The sequence below is a fragment of the Lissotriton helveticus genome, chromosome 6 (assembly GCF_964261635.1).
Source record: "Lissotriton helveticus chromosome 6, aLisHel1.1, whole genome shotgun sequence".
NCBI classification, from domain to species: Eukaryota; Metazoa; Chordata; class Amphibia; order Caudata; family Salamandridae; genus Lissotriton; species Lissotriton helveticus.
In genome coordinates, this window is record NC_136067.1 from 1,506,566,263 (window position 1) to 1,506,593,979 (window position 27,717).

Genomic DNA, 27,717 nt, shown 5'->3' on the forward strand with positions numbered 1-27,717 from the left:
AAACTCCCCCCCCCCGAGGAACCCTCCCATTCTATCAGGCGTTAGTCTCGCCTTAGGGAGCCCCTCACCCTCACAATGCTACCATGTGCAGTGATACCCTTTTTTATTTTTTTATTTATTATTATTATTATTTTATTTTTGTTCCCACCTTTTCCCTTTCCTCCTTTCCTCTTCCCTACTCTCCACCAACAAATTCTACCCAAGCTATCCCATTACTCTTTAATTAAATAGCTATTTAAGAGGGAAGAAAGAAAAAGAACTAAGAGAGAAAATATATGTATTTATACATCTAACTTAAATTTCCTTATACATAGTAAGTAGGTAAGTGAATATGTAGTAAGGTTCCTGATCTTGGTTATATCTTACAGGATTGAGTTTAACTATTTCCTCATTTTTAACAACAGTTCGTCCACTTCTTCAGGGTGATTACAGTTGTGCATTTTATTGTGCCACATCACCTTCAATAGGGCTGGAAATTTCATTTGTACTTGCGCACCCAAAGATCTAAGCTCTGGCATTCTAGATCCCAATTCTCACTGCCTCTGAGCAGTCCGTCCCCCTATATCAGATCTAATTTGATAAGGATTAGCCTGGTAGTGGAGGGAAGATCGTGCTAGACATCTGCTTAGAATTAACTCCTTAACGCTGAAGGTTTGAAAGTTAACTAGGATCTTTCTAGGTGCCTTCCGATCAGGATGTAGTCTAAAGGGGTCTCTATGCACCCTCTGAATTTCAGCCTCAGGATCAATATCTGGCCGGTCCTTCAACACCCCCTCACGTAAGAGTCTACAAACAAACCCTTTAATATCTTCCACCTCCTCTCCTTCTGGTATTATTAAAATTCTGATGTTATTCCGTCGGGTTTGTATCTCCAGCCTTTCCATATCCATCATGAGGGATCGGATTTGTGCTTTGACAGTGTCAATGTCTTTAATGTTCCCCAAAGTGGTTTCCGAAAGTGTTGATACCTTACTTTCCAATGAGCTGGTCCAGATTGCTATTTCATCTAATTTGGTTTCCAACAAATCAAATCTATCATGCAATCTTTTTGGTTGCACTCTGAGACTGCGAACCTTCCCAATAAGTCTTCCCGCAATGTTTGAATTAGTGAACCAATTCTGTCACACTCGGGCAGATTTGTGGTACTGACTGAGTCATGGGCAGCTGAACTGTTCTCAGGGAGAGACTGAGCTAGAACAGGAGATTTTACTGGAGGTGGTTGAAATAATTGAGGTATATTTTGGTCTCCCGAGCTCGCCGAGGCTGAGGCCGTGGAGGATGTGGAATTCATGAAGCCTGACCCATCAGGAAGCCCTTGTGCTAACGATGAAGAAGGTAAAGGAGTAAGAAAGACTTGGGGTCAAAAATAGTGTCAGGAATAATGCTCGACGGCAAACAAACTCCTAAACATGCTGGGACTTCTGGAACCCCTGGGACCTCTGGGCCCTCTGAGCTTTCATTACCCTGGATGGTCTCAAGCGGGGCATATCTATTCCTCAAAGTCGGGGAGGACGAGGACAGAGATGCAGACTGGTCTGATTCAGCTATATCAACTGTTAATGGCTTCCCCATAGTATCCTGAGAACTTTTAGACCACGCCATGTGCGCCATGATCTGAAAATAACTTTTAAGGGAGGGCGTGCTTTTTTGTACCTGCAGCTGTAAGGTTGCCTTAGTGTTCCCACCTTTCTTAGTCCCTCACTTTCTTTTTTTCTTATATGGGCTTAAAGGGGTCGGATCACCCTTTTTGATTGGTTCTACAGAGTCCCAGACCCCCTGTCGTCGCAGGTCCTGCTTTGACCTTAATTGGTATCTATTCCTCGGTTCCCCTACCACCTCTTTAGATTTAGATATGTCCTGCCCGACCCCAGGGGAGCCTTAAGCAATATTCAAATGCGGCCGGACCTGTGGAGGTAGTATTGCTACTACCGTACCTTCAACCTCTGCAGCTGTTCCAACTGATAGTGGATTTATCTCCATACAGACCCCCCTCCTCAATGCCTCCTTACCAGTATATCGTGCTCCCAGGGTTTTAACAGCTGAAAACTGCCCCTAACACACTGGGCCCCTGAAATGGGAAAGAAGTGCCCCTCGAGAACGATACCACACACTCCTCCAGTTCACGTATCCTGGCTCACGCTCCAGTTCCTTTCCTTCTCCAACTGATGCCCCCGCACTTGCCAAACGAACCTTCACCTCGGGTGACGCTGTTAGCCGTTTGTCAGCTCTGACCTCGGTGCACGCCGACTCCGCCTCTACCTCCAACCTTGCTACAGGCTGCTCCCGCATTTACCCAGTACTGCTGGGTCCTAATGCCCCCGAGCGCTACTCTGCTCCTGACTCCGCCGCCACCACCGCCATCACTGGAAGAGAAGAGCAGACACGCTGCACTGGTGACAGTCCCCTGAATTTGTTAGTGAAAATTGCACCTAGCCTCTCACCGCTTAATTCCGGTGGAATCGTTCGAAATGAAAAACTCCATTATGTTCTACTATGCTGCTTGTAGCGCCGCTGTGGCGAGGAGCTCCGCGACAGCCGTCAGCCTGCCGCCGCCATGTTCCTCTCCCAGACCTTAATGCATGACTGGATATTTTAACAACAGTACTTGCCTCTCTGCGATGATAGTGACTAAATTCTAATCCTGGGAATTTTTCTAGACTTGGGTTTCTGGCAGTTGTCTCACAAGATTCTATGATTTACATTGTGTGGTCCTGAGAAAGGAGGTTCTTTATTCTTGATACCAGCGAAACATACGTTGACTGTATGTTGGAAAACCCCAGCTCCCAAGAAAAATATCTCTGGATTCAATCTAAGATGTATGTGAAATTAGGCTGGGGCATGAATGTAAGATTGTAGTGTGAATATGTCTGTGTGAGGTATGAAGTAGAGAGTGAGTGTATATATGGGGCAATATATGGAAAAAATTGGGTGATGAAAAATGTGTACATTACTTTGTGTTTTGTCATGTCTATATATGTAAATTATGTTTTAATAACATTATGTATTGATATCTGTTTGGATAAAACAAATGAGTTTGGTGAATAAGTTTAGAATTTTTTTTAATAAAGTAAAATAATAAAACGCTAATTCTATAAAATCTTAATTGTGCATGGCATTAGTTGGTGGTCGCGACATCAGGCACTATAAGCCATTTCTGAAGAAATTAAGGTCACGTGGGAATTTCTATATAGTTGTCATGTACTTGTGATTGTGCACTTAGCCATGTACTCCTGGTCTGTCATTCAACAGGTGGCTGAACCAATTTGTGGTTGGGTCTGCTTAGTTTCTTGTTTTAGGGTCTCCAGTGTTTCTGCACACTATTGGGTTTGTTTCCAGGAGGTTCTGAATTTGATTGATCTAGTCTGTGTTGTGGGGTTGATAGTCATGCCTATGTTTTGTCTGCCACTATATGAGCGTGTCTCCTTTCATGGCATGCAGAATCCTGATGTTTGTGTGAGATGTGCTTCCATTTTTTATTTTTTTTTGTAAGACGTTTATTAGTGTTCAAAAAGTGCAGTACATGTAGCCAAGCCTACAACCCAGCGGGCCGGCTGCAAAAAGGCAGTAGATCTCGAGGGTGAGGGACTGCAAAAGAGGGCTTGTGGTTGCGCCCCTCTTGTCGCCAGCAGGTTAAACTTCAGATATCGCAGTCTCAGCACTACCTTCCAGTAGTTATACAGTTTCATAAGTGACGTCTTATTTTACAATTTTACTAGAACCAAACCATGAATTCAGCAAACGAAACAGAACAATTCGTATCGGCATGTCCCTGTGCCGCCTCCGCAGCTGCGCCGCGTCGTGTCTGTCCGGCTTGCACGGTGCTAAAGTAAGACCCCTTTGTATGGTGCAGTGAACAATGATGGTGTGACAGTGTATTGGTGGGTCAGTGAAGCACTCGCGCAAAGAAACGCAAATTTGGATTGGGACAGCTCCAGCAGGTCGTGGTGCCTCGCCTGTCGCCTGCCGGGCGGGGGGCGCGAGTAGCAGTCAAGCGGGGTAGCCCAGCCGTTGTTTTGGCAAATGTCATTTTCGCCTGGACTCGCCGTCAGGGGAGCGACTAGTGGCGTCTGTCCGCCATGGCGTGAAGGGGTGCTGGGGCTACAGTAGTGACTCAGGAGTCCGATACATCAAACATGTGAACATATAAGGGGAAGGGGGAGGGGGGGGTGGAGTGTACCTACGGGAGCGGTGCAACGGTTCGGAGCTGGGGACGAGTGGTAAGGTGGCAGCTGCTGGAGAGCACTCGTGCGGGTGGTTGTTCGCGTCTGCGGCCTGCGCGCGCAGTGGCCGGTGTCCAGGGCTGGGGGGGGGGGGCGCGATGCGCAATGGCGATGGTGGTGCCGCCTACCATGCTGTCACCCCATGGCGCTCGTCTAGCACAGCTGTCCCTACGTGAGTCCTCTAATCGCACCCTCTCTCCGCAAGGACCCCAGGATGCCATCCCAATGCTGCGCGATCGGGAATTGCCTCAGGCCCGCTATTTCCTCCCGGCGAAGCGCTGTGCCTTCCGCTGTAGCCCAGTTGGTGAAGGAAGCGAACCAGTGTGCTGTGGTGGGTGGTTCCCGCCGTTTCCAGTGCCTGGTGAGCAGCCTCTTGGCCGTGATGAGGCCCAGATCCCAGAACCGGGCTAGTGTCTTATTCAGTTTGGTCCTTTTATATAGCCCGAGGATGCAAGCCTCCCACGTGTCAGGCAATCCCGGGCCCGTGCAGTGAGTTAGGAGCGATGTTACCTCCCCCCAGTACGTAGCCAGAGATGGGCAGTACCAGAGCATGTGCAGGATGTCCGCGCCCAGCAAGTCGCATCTGGGACATGCGGCTGTGTCGATCGCAAAATACTTATTTATCCTATCTGGTGTCAAGTAAGCCTGGTGCAATATGTACAACTGGATAATGTGGAAGCGGGAGTTGCGGGGGACGTTCACAGGGCCGGCCAGGACCAGTTTCCACTCTTTATCTGTCCAGACCCTCCCCCTTTGGGCTGCCCATTTGTCCCTGATCTGCAGTGTGGATTTTTGTGTGTGGATGAGAAGCGCCTGTGCCAGCCAGTGTGTAATGTGCGAGCCTCTGCCCATAACATGCAGGTATTGGATTAGATAATGCATCGGTGGCTCCTCCTGGATGTCTCCCCAGGAGTCAGTATATGTCCGTAGTACCGACGCGTGGAGCAAGAATTGTCCTGCCGGCAGGCCAGAGCTCCCTGACAAATCCGCAAATGGAAGCAGGGCCCCGTCTACATACAGGTCGCCCATGGTTTCCACTCCGGCCGCGGTCCAGTGTTCCAGGTTGCGAGGCGTTATCATCCCGTTCCTCCTGGGGGTGCCCAGCAGTGGGAGGGCCGGGGCATACGGTCTGACGGCCTGCGTCAGTTTCAGGCTACGGACGAAGCACTTACGGGCCACAGCCATGTGCAGGGGTAGGGGGCGAGGTCCCTTGGTCAACGGATGGAACAGGGCGCACACCTGGGAGTGGGTCCATTGGCGATCCGCGTTGGCCGTGTCGGCAAGGTGGGTGTCATTCAGCCAGTACGTCACCCATTGTAGCTGTGCAGCTAGGTAATATAGCTCCATGTTGGGGACAGCCAGCCCACCCTCCGTAGTAGGGGAATATAACTTAGCCAAGGCCACGCGCGGGCGTCCCGTGTTCCAGATCAAGCTGCGAAGCATTGTTTCCAGGTCGCGGAATATCCGCGAGGGGACATATGTTGGGATGTTCGCAAAGTGGTAGAGTAGCCTAGGGAGCGCTATCATTTTAGACAGTGCTATCCGGCTGGGCACGTTCAACGGCAAGGTCTTCCAGAAGGACATCTGGGCCCTCAGCGAGGAGATGGCACGCGTCAAATTGCCTTCCAGTATGTATTGTGGGTCTCTGTAAATGTGTAGCCCAAGGTACTTAAACGTGGTTGGGTACCATGTAAGCCGTGTCCCTCCGAGGTGTACATCGCATTCCCCCTGGTCCGGGCTGAACGAGTATATGCCCGACTTGGTCCAGTTGACCCTGAGGCCGGAGACCTCCGCAAAGGTCTGGAAGATGTCCGACAGCTCGGCGGGTATCTCAGTAAGGTCCCGCACATAGAGCAGCAGATCATCTGCGTAGAGCGAAACCGTGTGTATTCCATCGGCCAGTGGGATCCCCCACTCCGCTCCTTTGTCCCGCAGCAAGGCCGCCAAGGGTTCAATGGCCAGAGAGAAGAGGAGGGGCGACAGGGGGCAGCCCTGTCGGGTGCCCCTGCGCACCCTGACCTTTTCTGACAGAAGCCTGCCCGTCCGCACTCGGACACTGGGTCTCTGGTAAAGCAGTCCGACCATTTCCGCGAAGGCATCTCCCATACCTAATTTTTCCAACACTGCCCCTAGGTACGGCCATTCCACAGAGTCGAAGGCCTTTTCCAGGTCTAATACCAGACACCCTGATCTCGGCCAATGTGCTGTGGCCGCTTCCTGAACCCGGAAGAGGCGACGTAGGTTGCGAGAGGTGCTCCTCGCCGGCATGAAGCCATTCTGATCCTCATGCACCAGGGTCTGGACCTCCAGGGCCAAGCGTCGGGCCAGGAGGGAGGTAAATATTTTATAGTCGGTATTCAGCATGGCTAACGGCCTATAAGACCCCATGTGCGTACCGTCTCTGCCTGGCTTCAGTAGTGAGACCAGGTTCGCCTCATTGAGCGAGTCCGGGAGTGTCGAGTCCTCAATTGCGTTGTTGTACAGTTTGAGCATCTCCGGGACCAGTACGTCCGAACACGCCTTAAAGAATTCGGCTGGCAGACCATCCGGGCCAGGGGATTTGCCATTGGATAACGCGAAAATTGCTTCACGCATTTCGTCTGGGGTGAATGACGCCCCTAGAGCGTCCTTCTGTGCGTCCGTGAGGGAAGGCAGGGGGATGTCCGCAAGGTAATCCGCAATGTAGGCCGTGGAGACCCGCAGTTGTGATTTGTAGAGGGCCTGATAGTGCCCCACAAACGCCTGATGTATCTCATTTTGGGTGTACACCACGTCTCCCTCAGCCGTGTGGATGGCGGACACCGGTTCCGTGCGGTTCTCCTGTCTGACCAGCCAGGCCAGTAGCCTCCCAGGCTTGTCACTGTACTGGTATACTCGTGCCGAGTGAGCCGCGAAGTTGACGTGTCGCAGCCTTTCTAGCAATGCTTCGTGTTCCGCTCGGGCCTCCCTCAGTCGGTCTCCCGTGCCGCCTACCGCCTCCTGCTCCCAGCGGAGTAAATCCGCCTCCACCCTGCGCAGTTCCGCCTCCAACTGTTTCTGTATGCCTCCCTGAGTGCTCAGGCAATGCCCCCGCACCACCACCTTGAAAGCGTCCCATTCCACTCTCGGGGAGGACGCTGTGCCCGAGTTATCTTCGAAGTATTGCGCTGCGCAGGCCTGCAGGGAGTCCCTAAAGGGGCCGTCTAATAGCAGAGCAGGCTGTAGCCGCCATGTAGGGATGGGTGGGTGCGGGCGGTCCCAAGCCACGTGCAGGGTGTGCGGGTTGTGGTCCGAATGTGTCCGGCCTAGGTATTGGGAGTCAGTGATGTGCGGCAATAGTTCCGTTGATACCATGTACCTGTCAAGGCGGACATGTAGCGTGTGTGCCCCTGAGTAATATGAATACACCCTAGCGTCCGGGTTGTGCGCGCGCCAAGCATCTTTCAGGTCCCATTGTGTTGCCCACTGCGTGAGTGCCTTCATGGCCCCCAGGGATGCTGCCTCAGGCCTGGGCGGGACCGAGCGGTCCCTCGCAGGGTCCAGTACCATGTTATAGTCGCCACCCAGTATCCATGGGACCCCATGCCAAGGTGCCAGTTTCTCTGAGATGCGCGCCAGGAAAGTGCCCTGATCAGTGTTGGGAGCGTAGATGGACGCCAGGACTACTGGTTGCCCGTCCATGCGGCCCTTCACCAGGACATACCTCCCCTCGGGGTCTGTGTGTAGCTCGGACATTGTGAAGGGAGTACCCGGTTTCACCCACAACAGCGCTCCGCGGGCAAACGAGGAGTAATCAGTGGCATACAATTGTCCCCTCCATCTACGTCGCAGCGCAGCCACCTCAGCCCCACTCAGATGTGTTTCTTGCAGGAGTGCGACCTGCACATGCTGTCTTTTCAGGTAGGAGTATATTTGATACCTACGCGCAGGGGTGTGCATGCCTCTAATGTTCCAAGTACACAGCTTTATCGCAGTCATGCTGGCAGCCTACACTCCCCCTCAACATTTCTACGAACAGCAGCTCCGCCAGGCGCTCCCACAGTCGTTCTCCCATTCCTCCCGTAACCCCCCCCTACAGTACACACAACAATGTTCGGGAAGACATTAGGGTGAGGAAAAACAATGAATAACAATAACCAACAGCGGGCGTATCCCACTAAAATACCAAAAGGGCAGTGGCAAAACGGGCCACCGTCCATGCTCTCTAGTGAGAGAAACAACCTTACTCGTCTAAGGGGCAGTGTGCGCCAAGCACAGTCTCGGCGATGAGGATATGCAGTTAGTTAGGGAGAGCGTATCCCCTCCCTGAGCCTAGTAGCACCGGGTGTTGGCGGCCGCCGTCCGCGCTCCGGTGCTCAAAAGTACTCTGTTCAAGTGTGGTCTCAGCAGCGTGAGTCTCTGCAGGTGTGGGGTAGAGTGTCCTGTGCCATGGGCCGCGGGCCTCCGCCGGAAGGAACCCCCTCTCGCCCGGATCAGCCCACGGGGTCAACCAGAGTTAGGTGTATGTCGAGTGGCAACCCCCCCGTGGCCCACCCCATCAACCACCCGCGCCACAAGGGCAGTACTCACAGTTCCAGGTGTCCACTGTTCAAACGGCAGGCAGGGGGGGGGGGTGGGGGACATCCCCAGCAGCGGCGGGCACCAGCCGCAGTCCAACGTCCATTCGACCACTGCCGGCCCCCTCCTCCAGGTCTTAGCCATTGCAAACATCACCTCCGGAATCAGTGAATCAGGTGGGAGGTTTGTGGCGTTACATCAGACAGGTCGACGGAGATCTGTGAGTTCGGGATCCCGTAGATGGCCTCGTCTTCATCGCTTGGTATTGTCCGTCGGCCGTCGTCTAAGACCATCTCTTGCGAGGGTGGGTCACTCAGCTGGGAAACCATCCGGAGTGCGTCCCGCTGTTCCTGGAGCATCTGATCGACCGGGGGAGAGTGGCGCGACCCTTCCTCCTGGTGCTGGGATCGTTGGGCTCTCTGCCTACGGCGGCGCCGAGGCCCACGCGGTCTGGGCCTCGGCCCACCTCCTCGATAGTTTTTAGGCGCTGCGTCCGTGCCCCCATCGAGCCATTCACTGACCTCCTCAGGAGTGCCGAAGAAGTAAGTGCTATCCCCCGCCACCACTCTCAGCTTGGCGGGAAAAAGTAGGGAGTACTTGAGGCCTGCGGTGCGTAGTCTCCGCTTCACTTCCATGAAGTCATGCCTCTGGCGTTGGACTTGGACCGTATAGTCCGGGAAAAACATGATTGTCGCATTGTCGATACGTACTTCACCCAGTCGCCGAGCTTCCCGCAGCACCGTGCCCCTGTCTCTATAGTTCAAGATCCTGAAGATCAATGGTCTCGGGTTGGCGCCAGTGGTATGGGGCCTTGTCGGCACTCGGTGAGCGCGCTCCACAACGAAATGGGGTGATAGCGAGCCCTCAGGCATCAGGGTCCGAAGCCAGTCCTCCACATGTCGCTCTGGGTGGTTCCCCTCCCATTTTTCAGGGACCCCCACGAGTCGGACGTTGTTACGTCTCGCCCTCCCTTCCGCGTCCTCAGCCCTGTCTTCCAGGAACTCCACTCTGTTCAGGAGATCCTGCACCTGTCTGTCCGTCTGGGCGACTTTGGGTTCAATCTCCTTTACTGCGCCTTCCAGGGTCTTGGTCCGATCGGATAATTTCCTGTGGTCGTCTCGCAGGAGGGTCAGGTCCACAGCAACTCCGTCTATTTTGGACTCAAGAGAGGTCCTGGTCTGCTGGAGCGATTGTTCCATGCGTTCCACGGCCGCCAGCACGCTGTCCAGTCTCGCGGCCAATTGGTCAGCCGCCATTTTGTGTAGCAGTTTGTCTGTTTTCCCCTTCGACGGGTCCCCGCCCGTCCCGGTGCGTGTCCGCACCCCCCCGGACATGTGCAGAAGGTGTCTGTCCAGCAGGGTCGTCGCCCACTTCTGTGGTGGCACCTCCGGAAGCGCAGCTCTCCTGGGCGGGGGGTTCAGTGGTCAGCAGCCGCCTTTGCAATCAGGGCCGTCGTTGTCGTGCCTGGGGGGGGCCTGTCGGGCGGGCCCACGCCCCACCACCCCCGGGCTGTGCTCCATCGGTCCGGCAGCGGCGGAGGCTGGGGCGGTGCGTGCAGCGAGCGCGCCCATGGGGTCCGGGCGTCGCCCTCCAGGTCAGGTCTTCCCACCACGTGTGCCCCGGGTTTCTCCAGGCAGGAGACGACAAGGGTCCCTCCGTGTGTCTCCGGTATAGGGGGGGGCAGCCGTTCTGACTCCGGAGCGGCTCCCAGGCCGGGGGGCTCTAGTCCTCAGTGTCGGGCCAGGGGGCGGCCGCTCCACGTCAACTCCTCAGTGCCTGTGGGAGGTCAGTGGGCCCTCCGGGTGTCATCAGCTGCGGAGTGGTGTCCCGGGGGAGGGCTGGTGTCTGCCGGGGCTCCCGCCACTTCCCGTGTCTCTCTCAGGTTGTACCCCGCCTTCCCGCTGCTGCGGGCGTGCCAAGTGGGGGCCCGGGTGTGCCTCACCTCTGTCCCGCCGGGACTCCCGCCACTCCCCGTGTCTCTCCCGGGTCGCTCCCCGCCTCCCTGCAGCTGTGGGTGTGCCAAGCGGGGGCCCGGGTGTGCCTCACCTCCGTCCGAGGCTGCAGGCGCGTGGAGGCCGCAGTATGGGCGGGGAGCGCCCGTTTCGCCGTCCGGCCAGCGCCGCCCCAGGTGTCCCGTAGCTGTGCGGGGGTGGCCGCCGGACCTCTTGCGTGTTCTCCCGTTGGGGCAGTGGCGGCCCGTGAGCCTCTGGCAGCGCTGTGCGGGTAGTCCTTTTGGGCCTGCACGCTAGGCCCAAGCCTCGGTCTCCCCTGGTCGCCCCGCCGGCCAAGTGGCGCTCAGACCCGCAGGAGGGCCACAGGAGAGGTCGGGGTCGGCCCCGTCGGTGTCCGGAATCGAAAGTCCGCCCAGAGTGCCGCGGCGGGCTCCGGAGGGGTCCGCTGCCAATTCCGGGCGGCCACAGTTGAAAATGCCGGAGAAATGGCTCAGGGAAGGGTAGCTGTTCACGGAGCTCTACCTAGGAGTGTCCGTCGCCATTGCGTGCTTAGCCACGCCCCCTTCGTGAGATGTGCTTCCATGGGATCTTTTTGGAAATGTTCCCCTGGTGTGCTTAAGCTACAGGCTTAGATCATCCCATTCTGTGGATTGGACACCATTTGTTGCCTTCTTAGTGACAGTGGTCCCTTCTTCTGGTTTCCACTTTGGTACCGTGTTTGTGCTGGAAGGCTATTATGTTCTGTGCCATTGTTCAGTGCTATTCCTGTGATACCCAGAGTCCTTGTAATTTGAGAAGTCTTATTTTGTTTTCTTGTGCTGTTTTCTGTCTTCGTTTTTTGACATGCCTCTCCCTGATTCTCCCCTTTGGAAGTTAGTAGTGATCTCCCCCCTCTGCTCTCTTGTGTTCTAGCTGGCATAACCTTCTTCTCTAGTGGCTTTTCTTGCAACTGCCTTGCGGTCCAACTGGCTTTCTTTGTGTTGTTCAAAGTGAGTTCCCTGTGGTCTGCTTTTGGCTTCCCTGACTATACTGTTGCTTCATGAAAGTTGGCTAATGCAGGAGTCCCTTCTCTTGAGGACTTGTTTATTTGGGTATGCTGGTTGTGCATTCTCCCTATCGAGCTTTGTTTGTTTGTTAGTTTTCTTTGGTTCTAGTGAATAGGGATTTTTGGGACTTCTTGGGTCAGTCCTTTCTCCTTTGTTTCTGACCAGTTTCCTCTCTACCTGGCTAACTTGGTAAATAGCCAATGCTTGTTACCACTATTTTTGGGGATCCTCATGTTGTGTGTACGGAGATGAAGTACTGAGGTAATGCTATGCTTACTTACCAATACCCATATTCCTCAGTTCTTGTTCCTTGACCAAGTCCTCATGACCCTACACATTGTGTTTATATACCCAGCTTCGACCATAGACTGTTGGGTGATTTAATATTTCATCCAGGACATTTCAGACTAGAAGTGGTCCTATTTAGACACTGGCATGTATTTATTTTCTTCCAGGTAGGCAGTGGAGTGCCTTTTTCAAGGGTCCTGATGCCTCTTTGATGTGAGGACTTGGATAAGGAAGAAGAATCAAAAGCTTACTGCAATACCCTAGAAGCCAATGTGAGAGAGCAAGGCCACATGACTAACCACTGACAGCCAACCCAAGTCTAGCATTTCTTTCCTGACTAAGGTGAACTTAACTCTGGTCATTTCTCACACTCTAGACCCCTAAGGACCACCACATAAGACTAGCAACCAGTGTGGCAGAGGATGAGGAAGGTCAAATGCTCTTCTCCTGACAGCCACCCCTTCTCCAAGCAGCCTGAGTGAAGGGCATACAAAGACAAGACATTGACTGCTTGGACCTTGTAGGAATACATATGGCCTTTGACTGAAAAACTTGCAACAATATTATCACGTACCTCTCAAGTCACTCTCCACCATGTGCCTCACACTACATACAGCAGTACTCACCCCTACATTTGCAATACACACAGCTCCAGTTTAATTATTATGACGCTTATTACCTGAACCTCATGCTCATTATTGTAAGCTCTTCAGAACTCCATGAATCAGACAGAGCCGAACTCAGAACACTTCACAATCTAACTGCACTCTTAAAAGCAGAAACGTAGTTTAACTTCATATGAACACAGATACTAGATGCCACTGGGCCCAAAGGCCATATCATTTATAGTGTAAACAGAACACACAAAGCAGTAGAGGACCTTGCATTCATCCACAATTTTTCCTGACCCTCAACCTATATTTCCTAGAAACACTGTACTCCATGTACAATTTTGCATGTCACATGTCTTTTCTCACTCCCCTGTGACCCGGGTGATCACTTCATATTCGATGCAATCTCTGACTCCTCATCACTTCTTCCATTCTAAACACGTGCGCAGGCTATATTTCCGAAAACGTCAACCTCCCAGCAATTCAAGCACAAAGAGACATCTTCTCAAACTCATTAATAACTTCACACTGGTGTAGAACTGAGTGCATAGGAAAATCCATATTTTCAACACAGGTAATTTCACCTACACCAAACATCCACTGCAATTTACTACACCAACCAATTCTCCATTCATATCAACCTACTTCAGCCCCAACAAATGTACACAGGCCCAACAAAGTGAGAAAAGATAGTCGTTCAGTAATTCAATTACTGTTCCAATGACAACCTACAGCTTTAACTTAATTCCCATTCTGACACCACACTGACGTTTGATTTCAATAGCCTACTTAACAGCTAAAACATATTTCTAAACAAGCATTTGCAATGCACTAGGTCTCGCATTTGCGAGAGTTTGAGCTATTGGCATTGTAAATGACAATGCCTTTTAGTTAAAAAAAAATTCAACATGGAAGTGGTGCGTAAACACGCACTTTGCACTTATAGTCCTTGCTTACAAGAAGCAAGGCTTGCTGAAGACAGGAGACACTGTCACTCATGCTGAAGACAGGCAACACTGTTACTCATTCTGAAGACAGGAAACACTGTCACTCATGCTGAAGACAGGCAACACTGTCACTCATGCTGAAGGCAGGAGACACTGTCACTCATGCTGAAGACAGGAGACACTGTCACTCATGCTGAAGACAGGCAACACTGTCACTCATGCCGAAGACAGGAGACACTGTCACTCATGCCAAAGACAGGAGACGCTGTCACATACTGTCACTCATGCTGAAGACAGGAGACACTGTCACTCATGCTGAAGACATGCAACACTGTCACTCAGCCCGAAGACAGGAGACACTGTCACTCATGCCGAAGACAGGAGACATTGTCACACACTGTCACTAAAGCTGAAGACATTGGACACTGCCACTCATGCTGAAGACAGGCAACACTGTCACTCATGCTGAAGACAGGAGGCACTGTCACTTATGCTGAAGACAAGAGACACTGTCACTCACGCTGAAGACAGGAGACACTGTCACTCATGCTGAAGACAGGAGCCACTGTCACTCATGCTGAAGACAGGCAGCACTGTCACTCACGCTGAAGACAGGAGACACTGTCACTCGTGCTGAAGACAGTAGACACTGTCACTCATGCTGAAGACAGGAGACACTGTCACTCATGCTGAAGACAGGAGACACTGTTACTCATGCTGAAGACAGGTGACACTGTCACTCATGCTGAAGACAGGAGACACTGTCACTCATGCTGAAGACAGGAGTCACTGTCACTCATGCTGATGACAGGCGATACTGTCACACACTGTCACTCATGCTGAAGACAGGAGACACTGTCACTCATGCCGAAGACAGGCGACACTGTCACACACTGTCACTCATGCTGAAGACAGGAGACACTGTCTCTCATGCAGAAGACAGGCAACACTGTCACACACTGTCACTCATGCTGGAGACAGGAGACACTGTCACATACAGTCACTCATGCTGAAGACAGGCAACACTGTCACACACTGTCACTGATGCTAAAGACAGGAGACACTGTCACTCATGCTGAAGACAGGAGACACTGTCACACACTTGTCGCTCATGCTGAAGACAGTAGACACTGTCACACACTGTCACTCATGCTGAAGACAGAAGACACTGTCACACACTGTCACTCATGCTGAAGATAGGAGACAGTGTCACTCATGCTGAAGAGAGAGAGAGACACACACACACAGCTCCTTGCTGCCAAGACAGCTAACAGGGCTCCACAGAGCCCCGGGGCCTCCCGTGAAGGGCCCCGTACTGCCCCTCCACCCGGTGGGAGCTGTTCCCACCGGGTGGGAACAGTTCCCACCCGGTGCCCCAGACTGAGGCAGGTCCCTGGGGTGGGGGGACACCCGTGCCCCCCACCTTGAGACAAACAAACAACGTTTCAAAGAGAGTGAGTGCAGCCCTCCTTAAGGGCACCATCACCCATCAGACTAGGCAAGGGCCATGGGGGAGGCTGTGTGGCACCAACCGCCCCTGAGTCTGGGGCAATTCAAACACCAAATACTGTACAAGCCTGAGGGAGAGGTGGGCATGGGGGTCTGTCTGAAATGTTGGCACACTCCAAAGAGCACTCGATAGAGGGGGAGGAACAGCAGAGAGTGGGCTGGAGGTAGAGTAGCGAGGGGAAGGAGGTAATTCCGCTTCTCTGAAGGCTACAGAGACTGCCGGGATCCCCCTGTCCTCCCCCTGTCCTCCCGTGAACCCCTGCGCCTGTGAGCTCCATGCCTGGCCAGAGTGTTAAAAAACAGTGGACCCTAGTAGTTTGGGTGATCAGGGTAAGAATAGACACAAACTGGAATAGTATTTATGTCCTTTGTCCAGCCGGACAGGAATTTATTTGGCGATGCACACAATTAGAAAGTAATGTCAAGGGGGCACAGCCCATGACCCACAGTGAACAAGACAAAACAACAAGTATAGGCAAGAACGAGCAAATCGATCTGTATACTTATAATCAGTGAACAGACTTGATTGTAGTTTGAGTGACCGTTGTACATAGTATTCACAAGCATATTCAGTACATATGATCCTATTGTGTCGACGACGTTTCGATGCCGAAAACAAGATAAATGGCATCATCTTCAGGACAAATATATAAATCATGTTTGTCTTGGAATTATAAACAATTGCCTTTCATGCTACATACAAATGACATTAGTGGGGAAAAATGAGGGAGAGAAGGGAAAAAAACACAATGTAATTATGTGGCCAGGCATGTTTAAAACAAAAAACACACGGTGGTGCATTTTACTATTCACACATCAAGGACCGTTCTTTGCTGCCATGCTTAGTGCTGGAGCAAAGATGTCAAACTGTGCACTTAAACATCGGTGCAGTGAGTTCGGCGCAGACGGCGAAAAAGGAAGGAGAAGTGATGGCGCAGTGCGAAATGGTGTTGGAATTAAAAAGCCAGAGTTCCAAATGGGAACCAGTTCAGAGAAGGGGCGATTAAAAAAACAAAACGTTGCATACAGCACAGTGCGAGACAGTATCCTAAATAGAAGTGAGAGGGTCCAGAGTGAATGGTGCATTAACGATGACTAAACAGTGTTGGATACAGGGTTGTCTATACAGGGAGCAGATTTATGTAACCGGCATGGTGACATATGAAGGTAATATCACAGCAGATGCTAACCAGGTATACAATTGTCTATACAGTGAGCAGTATTGTGTGCTCGTACCAGATGAACTTTGATATTTTTGGCCCGTTTGAAAGCAAACATTGGGCGTTCTAATTGTAGTTCCCCTGCATTCAGTACTGGCCAGTGTTTCAGTATGCTTTTCCTTATAGAGTTTGAAGCTGGTGAGAAGGTAGTCACAAATATGAGTCTGTCTTGGTTCTTTTTAGGCTTGGGTTCTAGCAAGACCTCACTGTGAGTCACGGGCTGTGCCCCCTTGACATTACTTTCTGATTGTCTGCATCGCCAAATACATTTCTGTCCGGCTGGACAAAGGACATAAATACTATTCCAGTGTGTGTCTATTCTTACCCTGATCACCCAAACTACTAGGGTCCACAGTTTTTTGTAATCAGCTAAACGCCCAAGGTCCCTAGTGTACTACCTTCGGGTTCCCTTGTTTCCTATAACTGGCCAGAGTGGTAAACACAGTAATAAAACATGCCTCCACTGATAAGAAAGTTAGTTACGACAGCCGTAAACCAGGCCATCATGTCCGTAGGGGCTGTCTGAAAAGCGGACAGGGTGGCACCTGAAAACACTCCTTTCCATCGGGAAGCCAGCATTTGCTGTAAACTCTGATGCTACCCAAAGGAAAGGAGGGGCGGGGCTTACAGTACACTTTTTCTAACAATATCTCTCGCAGACGCGTGGCAGCTTCACTGCTCCACCTACGCTCCACCTAAAAACCACCTAAGAGGACATGCATCATTGAAGACATGAACATGAAAGCCTAAGGTATCTGTGCAATAAATACCCATTTTCGTCAAGGTCCCTCAAATTTTGTAGGTTTGGATTTGAAGGCTTTGGAGCTCTATGCATTTTACCACGGCTAAACAGCAGCAATATTTATTTTATTTTATTTGAAGAGTTTTATAAAGCACGAACATGATCCAAAAATGGGTATCAGAGCGCTGTACAAAGGAGGATACAAGGCAAGAGTTTTAAAACAAAGGTGCAGTACAAATAGAGCACACAAAGTAACTAAAAGTTACAGCAGGTAACACATCAAAAAGGACCTGTGAAGAGAAAACATAACAAATTCAGAGCGATCGGAAAAAAAGATAGTCAAGCTGGCGATGGAAGTAGATTAAATGCCTATGCTTCCCTTCTAAAACACCTGCTGTACATTATTTGCTCCTTATTTGGCCTGTATGATTTCTAAATAAGTCAATTGTAAATGGCACGTTAAGTGCACCAGTGGCATGGAAAGTTGAATGTCATATGTTTCTGCCAGGAGCACTACTATGTTGTGGATAGGCTGCTGTTTGCATGCACTGCAGTGATAGATGGCAGTAAAAAATGCCTTTCCCATCAAGGAAAAGCCTATTTTTATATTTTCATAAGTCTCCCCTGGAGTGTGCTTTGCAAACCATCAGGACAAGGTGCTAATATATAGAAACAGAGCCCATTACATATTGAGGGGTAGTGCATCTCACCATGAAATAAAACCCAAAATTATTTCACTATGTATGCCAGGATAGACGTTTTAGTCCTAGGTGGTCTCTTCTGCTTAGGAAAGGCCTAGAAAACTTCAAAAAATGTATTTCCTGCTTAGTTTTACAAATCTCATTTAATGACAAACTCAGGTTTTTGAAAACATAAGCGGAGAAGTAAAACATGTAGTTTGGACTGACTGAGCTAGAACTGACTTAAAACCAATGCTGCCACTCATCACACCTCCAATGCTGGAATACACACCCTAGACTGAGAAAGTGTTGGAAATGGCCCTTTCTGCAGGGTCACCCTCAAACGTTTTCCCTTTCTCCCCCTCTTTTGCTGGATTCGCTTTTGTTGGCTTTAGGACTCCGGGCCCTTTATCAATGCTAACCAGTGCTGATGGGCATGTGTTCTCTGCCTTAAACATGGTAACAATTGCTTATCCACAATTGGCATATTTAATTTGCTTATAAGTTGCAAATCAAGTCACTAGATGTGCCCTTGGCCTATAAATCTAATGTTATTAGTGGGCCTGCAGGACTATTTGTGCCACCCACTTCAGTAGCCCTTTAAACATGCCTCAGGCCTGCCGTTTCAGAGCCTGAGTGTGCAATTGGAAACTGCCATGTCAGTCTGGCAAGTTAACCCTCTTGCCAGGTCCAACATTTCCCTTTTTAATATATATGTCACCCCTAAGGTAGAATCAGCCCAGCCCAAGGTCAGGGTGCAGTGTGTTTGAAAAGTAGGACATATGCATGTTCTAGTAGCAAACCCTTAAATTCGGTTTTCACTACTGCAAGCCCTATCTCTCCCATATGTTAACATTGGGATTCAATTATTACATATTATAAGTGTAATTTCCAATTGGGAAAAATGGGACCTACGAGGTTGCTGTCTCTCGAATCACATTTTAAAATTCCAACTTATGGTGAAGTTAGATTTTAAATGGTAATTATGAAAATGCCACATTTAGAAAGTTGGAATGTGCCGGTCTCTGAATATGTTTGGGGTGGGTGCAGCTGTACTTAGAGCATTCCCTCTAGAGAGCCAAACACAATTGGAGGGAGGGGCTTACACTTTCGTATTTGTCTTGTCCCCACACAAAGGGCTGCATACCTCCCTGTAGTGAGTGGATCATTGGCAGGAATGGAAGGGACTCTGTGCACTTCAAAGGCCTCTCTATGAAGTCTCTCCCACTTCAAAGGCACAACTGGGTATAAGTACTGGACCTCAGACACCATCAACTCAGAACACTTTTGGGGCTGTGGACATTCTATTAGAGAGAAGGACTGCGGTGCTGCTGGAGGGACTGCACTCTGCTTGAATGCTTTGTTGTGTTGGCCTGCAGCCTGCTGCCTGCTGCCCTCTTGCCTGTGAGTGAGAAGGACTGGACTGCATCTCTTCATGTCAGAACCTAGGTAACTCCAATGGCCTGTTGGCTTGCCTCCTGTGTTGAAGTCTCAGGGATATCAAAGACTTCTCTTCAACACTTAGAGTTTGCTTGCTGCAAGTGTCGCTCTTTCAAGTGTTGCCAGGCCAGCCATGGGCCGCTGGAAGTGAGTATAAAGTGCTGCAACTGTCAGAACCAACGCATTTTCACTGAAGCACCGATCACAACTAATGCATCACCATCATTGCGGGAACCAGATCGACGCATCACACTTGGAGCCACCACATCATCTCCGGAACTGCTGCTTCGGAACCAATGCATCACCACCAACTGCGTGGAGAAGATTTAGGCATCACCTCTACAACGTGGAGAAACCTGTGCATCACATTTGGAACCACTGCACCTTGGAAATGGAACCAACACATCACTGTGGTTCAGTGGAGAAATCTGGCACATCACCTCAACTGTGTGGGGATCACAGACGCATCACTCGGGTGCACCCCACATCTCATTTTTTGTGACCAGGATCAAGGTACTTTTGCTCATCGGGCCATGTGGGGGTCTTGTATACAGACCACACTCCATCTTTTTCAACCTGACCTGTTGACTTTTTTCTGGTCCAGCGCCATCAATAAACTCTTTAAGCGCTTACAGATTCTAAGTGGTATTTTTGCATGTATCCTTTAAAAATTCATATCTTGACTTCTACTGATTTGACTTTTCTTATGTGGGTCTTTTTTCATTTATGAAGTTATTCTCTATTTTCTAAACTGTTGTGGGGTCTTTTTGTGGTGTTTTCCCTGTTTTACCGTTTGAAGTGTTGCACAAATACTTTACATATTGCCTGTTAAGATAAGCATGACTCCTCTGTGTGTAGCAACCAGAGGGTGAGCACAGGTTATTTTATGGGGTATTTGTGACCTACCCTGACTAGGAAAGTGGTTCCTGCTTGGACAGGGTGCATACCTCTGCCAACCTAAAACCCCATTTCTAATAGGCAGTTAATGACCCTGGCTCAGAGAACAATGACTTACTTCCTGGCCCACCCAACATCAATATGTATTAACTGATGACCACTTAGCAGAAAGTAGCTATCTGGATAAGACAGGAGGGGCAGGCAGTACCAGAACAAATGCCAGTGTTATCACTATCTCTTTAGACTTGGACATGTCACAGAGGTATTCTTCTATTCATACTCTGGACCCTTCTAGCCTGCCAAGTACAAGTCACAGTTGGAGGCAAAAACAATTATGACTCTGACAGGTACGGGAATGACCAATAATTGAAGACAGGCCTGTCTAGTGACAGCTGGGTTCCACCATCTTGAAAAATGGCTCTGGAGTAATTTTATGCTAGCCACAGAGGAAATGCTGCAAAAGAAGGTGGGACAACTGCAAGAAAAGTGTTAGGATTGTGTAGTAGAACTTTGCCAATCACTGGCTAGTGCACAGTATAAACGGCATTTCCACCACCACCTCCTCAGGACATGGGAAGACTCCATCTGAAGAAGAAGAAGGCCCTGTTACAAGAAGAATTGTGACTTCTGATTCCTAGCTCCTGCTGGAAGACTAGGATTCACAAAAGGACTCAAGGACCCCTGAATCCTGCTGGAACCCAGGGACTAGTACTTCTTTCTAAGGGTCAATTGCATGGCCTCCTCTTAACTTGCTTCAGTGACACAAAAAGCAGACTCCTAACTCCAAGAGGTCCCAGCTGAATAAAGAGTACCAGATCCTGCAGGAGACTTGGTTGAAGATAGTCTGTGTTCCCAGAAGCCTGACCAGATGGAACAGATTCTGACCAGAAGCAACTTTTTTTTAAGTTAGCGATTAAGTTTGAATGCAAAACCTTTTATTGTGATAACCCAGTTGGTGTATTTGATCCCTATTCTAGCATGGCCTGCCTGATCTAGGTCCTAATCCAGTGTGAACTGTTGGTGTTACATAGTGATTGCTTTTTTTCAAGGTTTCCCTTAACCTGTTTTAATGATCTTGGCGTCTTTCTGCTCATGATGGTTTTCTCTATTTTTCTAAATTGGTTAGGAAAATGTATTATGTTGTGTTCTTTACCTTGAAATTGTTGGGACTGCTTGAACTTTGGACATGTTTCTCTGGAGATTTGTTGCCTGCTGCATGTCTTATAGCTATCAGGGGTAGAGCAAAGAGTCTGTCAAAATTGTGTTTGACCTAACTGTAGTGGGTTTCTATAGTTGGTAGTGGTACCCCCTCTCCCAAATGAATAACCTAACTTCTGACAAACGTCATTGCCAACATGAACAAAAAATTTTGTGAACAAGAAATAAATGGAAAAAAACAGATTTCATGAGGACTTCACGCTAATAAAATCTCTCCACTCAATAAACAGACAAATCTTCACATCATTCAAAACCAGAAACTATATTAACACCAATCAGTGAAGCAGCCAACCAAGGAAGATTCTCCAAGATGATCAAGCACTGCTTGAACACCCTCTGATATCCATTTACCACACACTACAATAAGTGCAGCAATATCAGCCCCTTGTTCCATGAAAAGATTCAGAACATTTGACAAGACATTGACTGTACCAATCCTACAACTGACCCACCACTCATTCCACTATGCAACATCAAGCAATGGTTATCCTTCAACTCCTATCGCTCAAGGGCCTCACTAACATTCTGAACTCCTTCAAAGCTACCCCTTATGAAAATGATGTCCTACCCTGATCCTTCATCAAAGCCTCCTCTGAGAAGCACGTTCCCTCCTGATGGAACTCTACTCACACTCCTTGCTGGCCCACACCATCTTCAAGAGTAGCTGCATTATTTACAAAGCCCTCATGATCAGGATCCCTGCCTAAATGGCTAACAAGTGCACCCTATCTGGTGGATCTTCCTCATGCCCACAACAAGGACATCATCAGACTAAACAAGAGGAAATTAATAAAACAAAAACAAGGCAAGAACCCTTTCTGGATCTGGACCAACATTCCTGTATACATCAGGATGGTCCCAACCTTGCTTCAAATAAGGAAAGATTTGAAGATGCATCTGTTTAAAGAACATTGAATTAAAATGCAGAACAGTACACTTATGCTCCCAGAAACCATCTGCATCTCCAATCACTCTTTCACTGTATCCTTGCCTTTGACCCTGCACTGTGCTCTAATGAGTTTCTAATATCAGCTCACATGAATATTGCAGGAGAACATTGATTACCATCTACCAATTTGTTAGGCACTGGCCACAATGGTAACTCCGCTTTCTGTTCAGTCCATTGCCCAAAGAATAGGCAATGCTCTTGGGGAGCCACTTTGCCTCTTCTCAGAAATAATCTTGAAGGAAGAAAATGTCTCCTATGAAGGCCCACTAAGAAGGAATGCATATGAATCATCAAATCCTCCTGGACGAGATATGGTGTAAAGGTAGAAGTAGAAGTACACAGCAGAAATCCAGGCACTAGAGGCCTTTTTGCAGACTAGGTCAAGAACAGGACATAAAAAAAAGATTTACATGAGAATCCACAGCTGAGAAAGCTAGAGGAAAAATTAATGGATAAAAATGGACAGCAATTGCTTAAAACATTTCTGAATGCATGAAAATGCAGCAAGCAGAGAACATCAATGCCTTAAATAGTAGGATACAGGATAGACAAGAACTGGAAGAAAAGTCTCAAGAAGTAGAATTGTCATATTAGCTTGAGAATTCACCTCATGCTCCACTGGAAGAGGTTGTAAAGGTAGCCATTTGGATTGTGCAGAAACCCAGATTGTCCTCCACCCTTGCTATCAGTAGCTGTCACCAATCCCTCAAGTTTCCCTGGACTGAGGCCAATCCCCGGTGCTGCCAGAGCCCTGAAACTTGCATGAGCTGAAAGAAGACCAATGCCATCACACGCTAAGGTCCTACCCCAACCAGAGAAGTGGAAGGACGTGCATGGAAAGAAGATGACCATGGCCATACTTCAGAACCCAGATAGGGAGCCCATCCACCTGCTGGTGTTACAGCCTGTGGAACTCCTGTCACTATCTTGGCTTCAGACTGTGACGTTCAGCAATAAACCCCCACCTGTAAGCAATGCCAGCCATGACCTTGATCATGACACCATTATATCATGAAGGTAAGCATATATGGGTAAATATCGTTTTTTTATTCTAAACTCCCGGTCTGTATATCTTGACAATCCAATTTAGATCATGTGCAACATTCAAATAGCCATCATACACTTGGTATATGACACCCTCATGACCACACACATGGATGATCCCTTTTTGTTAACACACACCTGCTGAGTACATCAAGTCTCACTCCTATCCCTTTCCACCAAAAACTCCACGAATCACCCCTAGGAACCAGGCACCGACAATAACATCAGCGTTCACCAATATGCCTTTGGGGCACAATTCCACATGAAAGATTCCAAAGCTTGGATATCTTAGCAACTCAAGCACTGACTTCATCTGAATGTACAACATATACCTGATACTCACGCCCTTCAAGACCAAATCTCTCTTATTTTCCATCAGACAACAAGAGCAAATAGTCAAATATAGACCAAGTGCATAACCCTGGGTGACTTCCACTCACAATGTTCAATCGATGCCAAGACTTTAAATTCAACCTTGACAATTATATGTACCTCAGCACACAATGCAAAGATGACCAGTACTGCTTGAAACCATCTACCCTTGACAAAATGTAAAATAATTCCTCTTTAAAACCCATACTAAAACTAAATTTCAAGCCCTTAAACACTTGCACAGGGATGTAGGCCATGCTATCTGCCACTGCTTCACATACATCACACTGGCCCTCCAGAAAGGCATTCTACATGCCTAAGAAGGCCTCATCAAATAACTCACTTGAAGAAATGAAATGATTCCACTCCTGCCCCGATTGAACACTACAGCCTTTACCTTTCAAGCCTGCATTTCCTTCACGATTAGCAGCAACATCTACATGACCAAAATGATTAGCAGTAATTCCTTGTCTGGCGAGCAAACTAACCATTTTCAGCAAATCTTGACTAAACTGCAGCCAGGAAACCATCAGACAAAAGTCAGGAAACTGGCCCTCTATCTACACATCCAGAATTTGGGGCAATAGTCTGTAACTGTCAGATCTCACCCAACACTCCTCAACTAAAGAAAGATTGCTGCATCTCTACACTTTAAATTCCATCAACTGTTGCTGACACCCTGACACACTAGGTCTTGGATTATGCTCTTGGCCTCTGGTTCTCAGTGCCAGGTTTGCACTCTACCAAAACAGCCATTCATAACAGGCCTATTTGTAAAGTGCACGTTCACCCGTAGGCACCTTGGCTCTGAATAACATGTTTATTGTTTCCCAACTCAATGGAGCTCATTTTATCGGCCTCAGGTGGACCCACCAGGATTTACGGCCACATGCATCAAAGTGCCCATTTGCGATTTCTTAATTGCGAAAATTAAGGAATCGCAATTAAGAAATCGCAAATTGGTATGCATGAAAAAATCGCATTTCATTTAACAATTTCTTAATTTTCCTTAATTGCGATTCACAAATTGCGAATCGCAATTAAGGAAAACCTTCCCATTGATTACTATGGGCCAAAAGGCCCATAGGAATCAATGGGAAGGCATTAACTTTTTGCGATTTTCCTTTTGCGAATCGCAATTTGTTAATGCATTTCAAGGGTGCTGACCCCCCCCCCCCTGCACCCTTGAAATGTTTTTTTAAGTGCAAGTTTCACACACACATGTCCAAAGGACATGTGTGTATGTAACATGACACTTTCAAAAATGCTTTTTTGTGCATTTTTGAAAGATTTCGCAAATTAACACGAGGGTCAACCTCGTGTTAATTTGCACCTCCTATTTCCGAATTCGCATTTTTTTTACAATTCATGCATTGCATTTAAGGAATCGCACAAATGCGATTCCTTAAATGCAATCGCATTTTTAAGAATTGCAAAAAATTGCGAGTTTTGGTAAAATGTTTAATACATCCCAAAAAGTGATTTTGGAATCGCAAACGGCCGATTTTTCCGATTCGCACCGTTTGCGACTCCAAAACCACTTGATGCATGTGGGGGTTAATCCTGTGACTAAGAGGTCAAACACAGGACCCTGTACTGGACACATTAGCCCACTGAGCCATCTGACCCGGTTTCATATATACAACATAATTGGAAAGCGATGCCAGTAAGTAATCAAGCATTCTTAATAATATACATAATAACGCAGCACATAATTACTTCTTCACCCAGTAGACTCACTCCTCTAGATGTATTTGTCTGTTACACCATTGCCTTACGTTATTCCCTCACCTCCAAAAGCACCGGACCATACCGACATTCTGACAATTTGGCCCTTTCCATGATTATCTGCTTCCTAAAGGAAAACTCCTGAACAAATTGTGAAACAATTGAAAGGGAAAGGAGGTTACTGCTGCCTGCTCTTTCACTTATGTTAAGTATTTCACAATATTATTTAAAAAACACAAAGTTTGTTTTTGTGTTTAAATATCGCCTTGAAATTCCTTAGGAATCCCGTCGTTTGAGTTATTTTACTCATTTCTGTCCAGCACTTACAAAGATGCCTGACAGCATTACTGTTATTATTATATTGCCGCGGGCTAAATTTATAGAGATTTGTAGCATTTGCAAGGCAAAGCATAAGAAACATTATTAGCGAGGCTAATTATATCGCTACTTTAGAGAGCCAAATACCAATAAAAATGCCAAGTAAATTGTGCTGGTGAAACATTTTAAGAGAATTTGAAAATAAATAGCTGATTGATTACCCCTTAGGTGATTCTTGGGTTCAGAATGAAAAAAGCAACAGAATTTCCCTCCAGTATTTCTGTGCTATTTGCCTGCACACGACCTTGCATAATGCATGGAAAATTATTCTGATCATAATCTAGTCTGAAACTCATTCTTTACAATGGGTTCCATGCAACATTAATTCACAATTAATCATTTTTTATTTACAAAAACTAAAGTGAATTTATTAACATATGCAAATTTCAAGGGTGTGTGGAATGTGAAAAATATATTTAACTATGAGGCTTGGTATAGACTAACCTATGCACAATGTCCTTAAGAAATGTACAGGCATTAACACAGCTAAATGAAAATCTGTCAGTACAGCAACTATGAAGCTACATAAACATGGAAAGTAAGATAGGTTTGCTTTGGTGACAGTTTAGGGTCTGGTTTGCACAACTGTTTGGTCTCCTAAATGAAAATGGGAGGTGCTAAATGTTGATCTTCGTTCGCAGATCACAGATGCTCAATTAGGAAATTAGACTCCGTGCAAATCTGCAAGTGAAGTTTCCACTCAAGGCACTGTAAAATGTACTAAAATACATACTTTTCCACTATTAAAACCCATAGCTGCAGGTTAAAGTAAGGGACATATGTATTCAGTGGAGGACCAATTTCCTATGCTGGAGGTTTTTTTTGCGGGTAGTTAGGAGTTAGATAAAGAAATAAATAAAACAAAAATAAATTGTGCATGCTGCAACGCCAATATAACTCATTTTATTTATTTATTTACCTAACTTCAATTGGCCATCTGCCCGAGTTTACTACCCCCCACCCTGCCCCTACCCCGCCTCGCCCCACCACCCGTAGCACTCCCTCCAGGAGTCGCTACTCCTCTGGAACACTCTTCCTTTCCATTTGAGCTCAAAACCGGTAGAGGCCATCTTCAGGAAAAGTTTAAATACTTGGCTGTTTAGACAAAGTTAATTTCCTTAGTCTTTTCTCTGTCTTTGTTTTCTTTTTTATGTTCTTTCACTTTGCTCCCTGCCCCCCTTGTTCCTGTCATGTAGCAAATCCAGCGCTGGGATTATCCAGCTGGAGTAATCTGAGCTCTTTAGAAAACTTTATAACATAACATTATCTCCTTCATTAAAGTACTTTCTACAATACAATATTACTAGCAGTGGCAAGTAGATATCAAAGACTCCCAATCCACAAATGTGCCCTTTTCAAAATCTTCACAAAACCATGTCCTGGCATACCTTAACTACCACATACCCGTACACCCTCCAGCATTTCAACAGCCTGCTCTTGCTCACGTCCCATGCATCTGGAAGATCAGAGCCACTGGTTGAGGATTCTCCTACCTTATCCTCAAACCCTGAAAGTAACTACCCTATCACATCAGAGGTGCCAGATTCATCCTTTCCACTCTGGAATAAACTAAAACCTTTCTCTTTCAATGGGCCCTAGACAGGCCCGTTTACCTCCTTCACAGCTGCCAAGATCCCCTCCCAGGTGATATGCATACTCTACATATAGAAATAGCATAACATAACATAAATAGGATTTGGGGAGAGGATGTGGTGTAAGGGTTAGAGGAGTCAACCTCAAAGCTACAGAATCTTGTTCGAGTCTCGGCAGGGAAGCTCAACATCTTGTGATTCTGGGCAAATTACGTAATCTCCCTGTGCCTACCAAAAATGAATGTGTCTGTCTGTAAAGCAACAGGTGCTCATGTAAAGCACTCTGATGCCTTAAGGTCGAGTTTGTGCTATATAAAAAACCTCAATGAATAAATAAAGATATGCTTA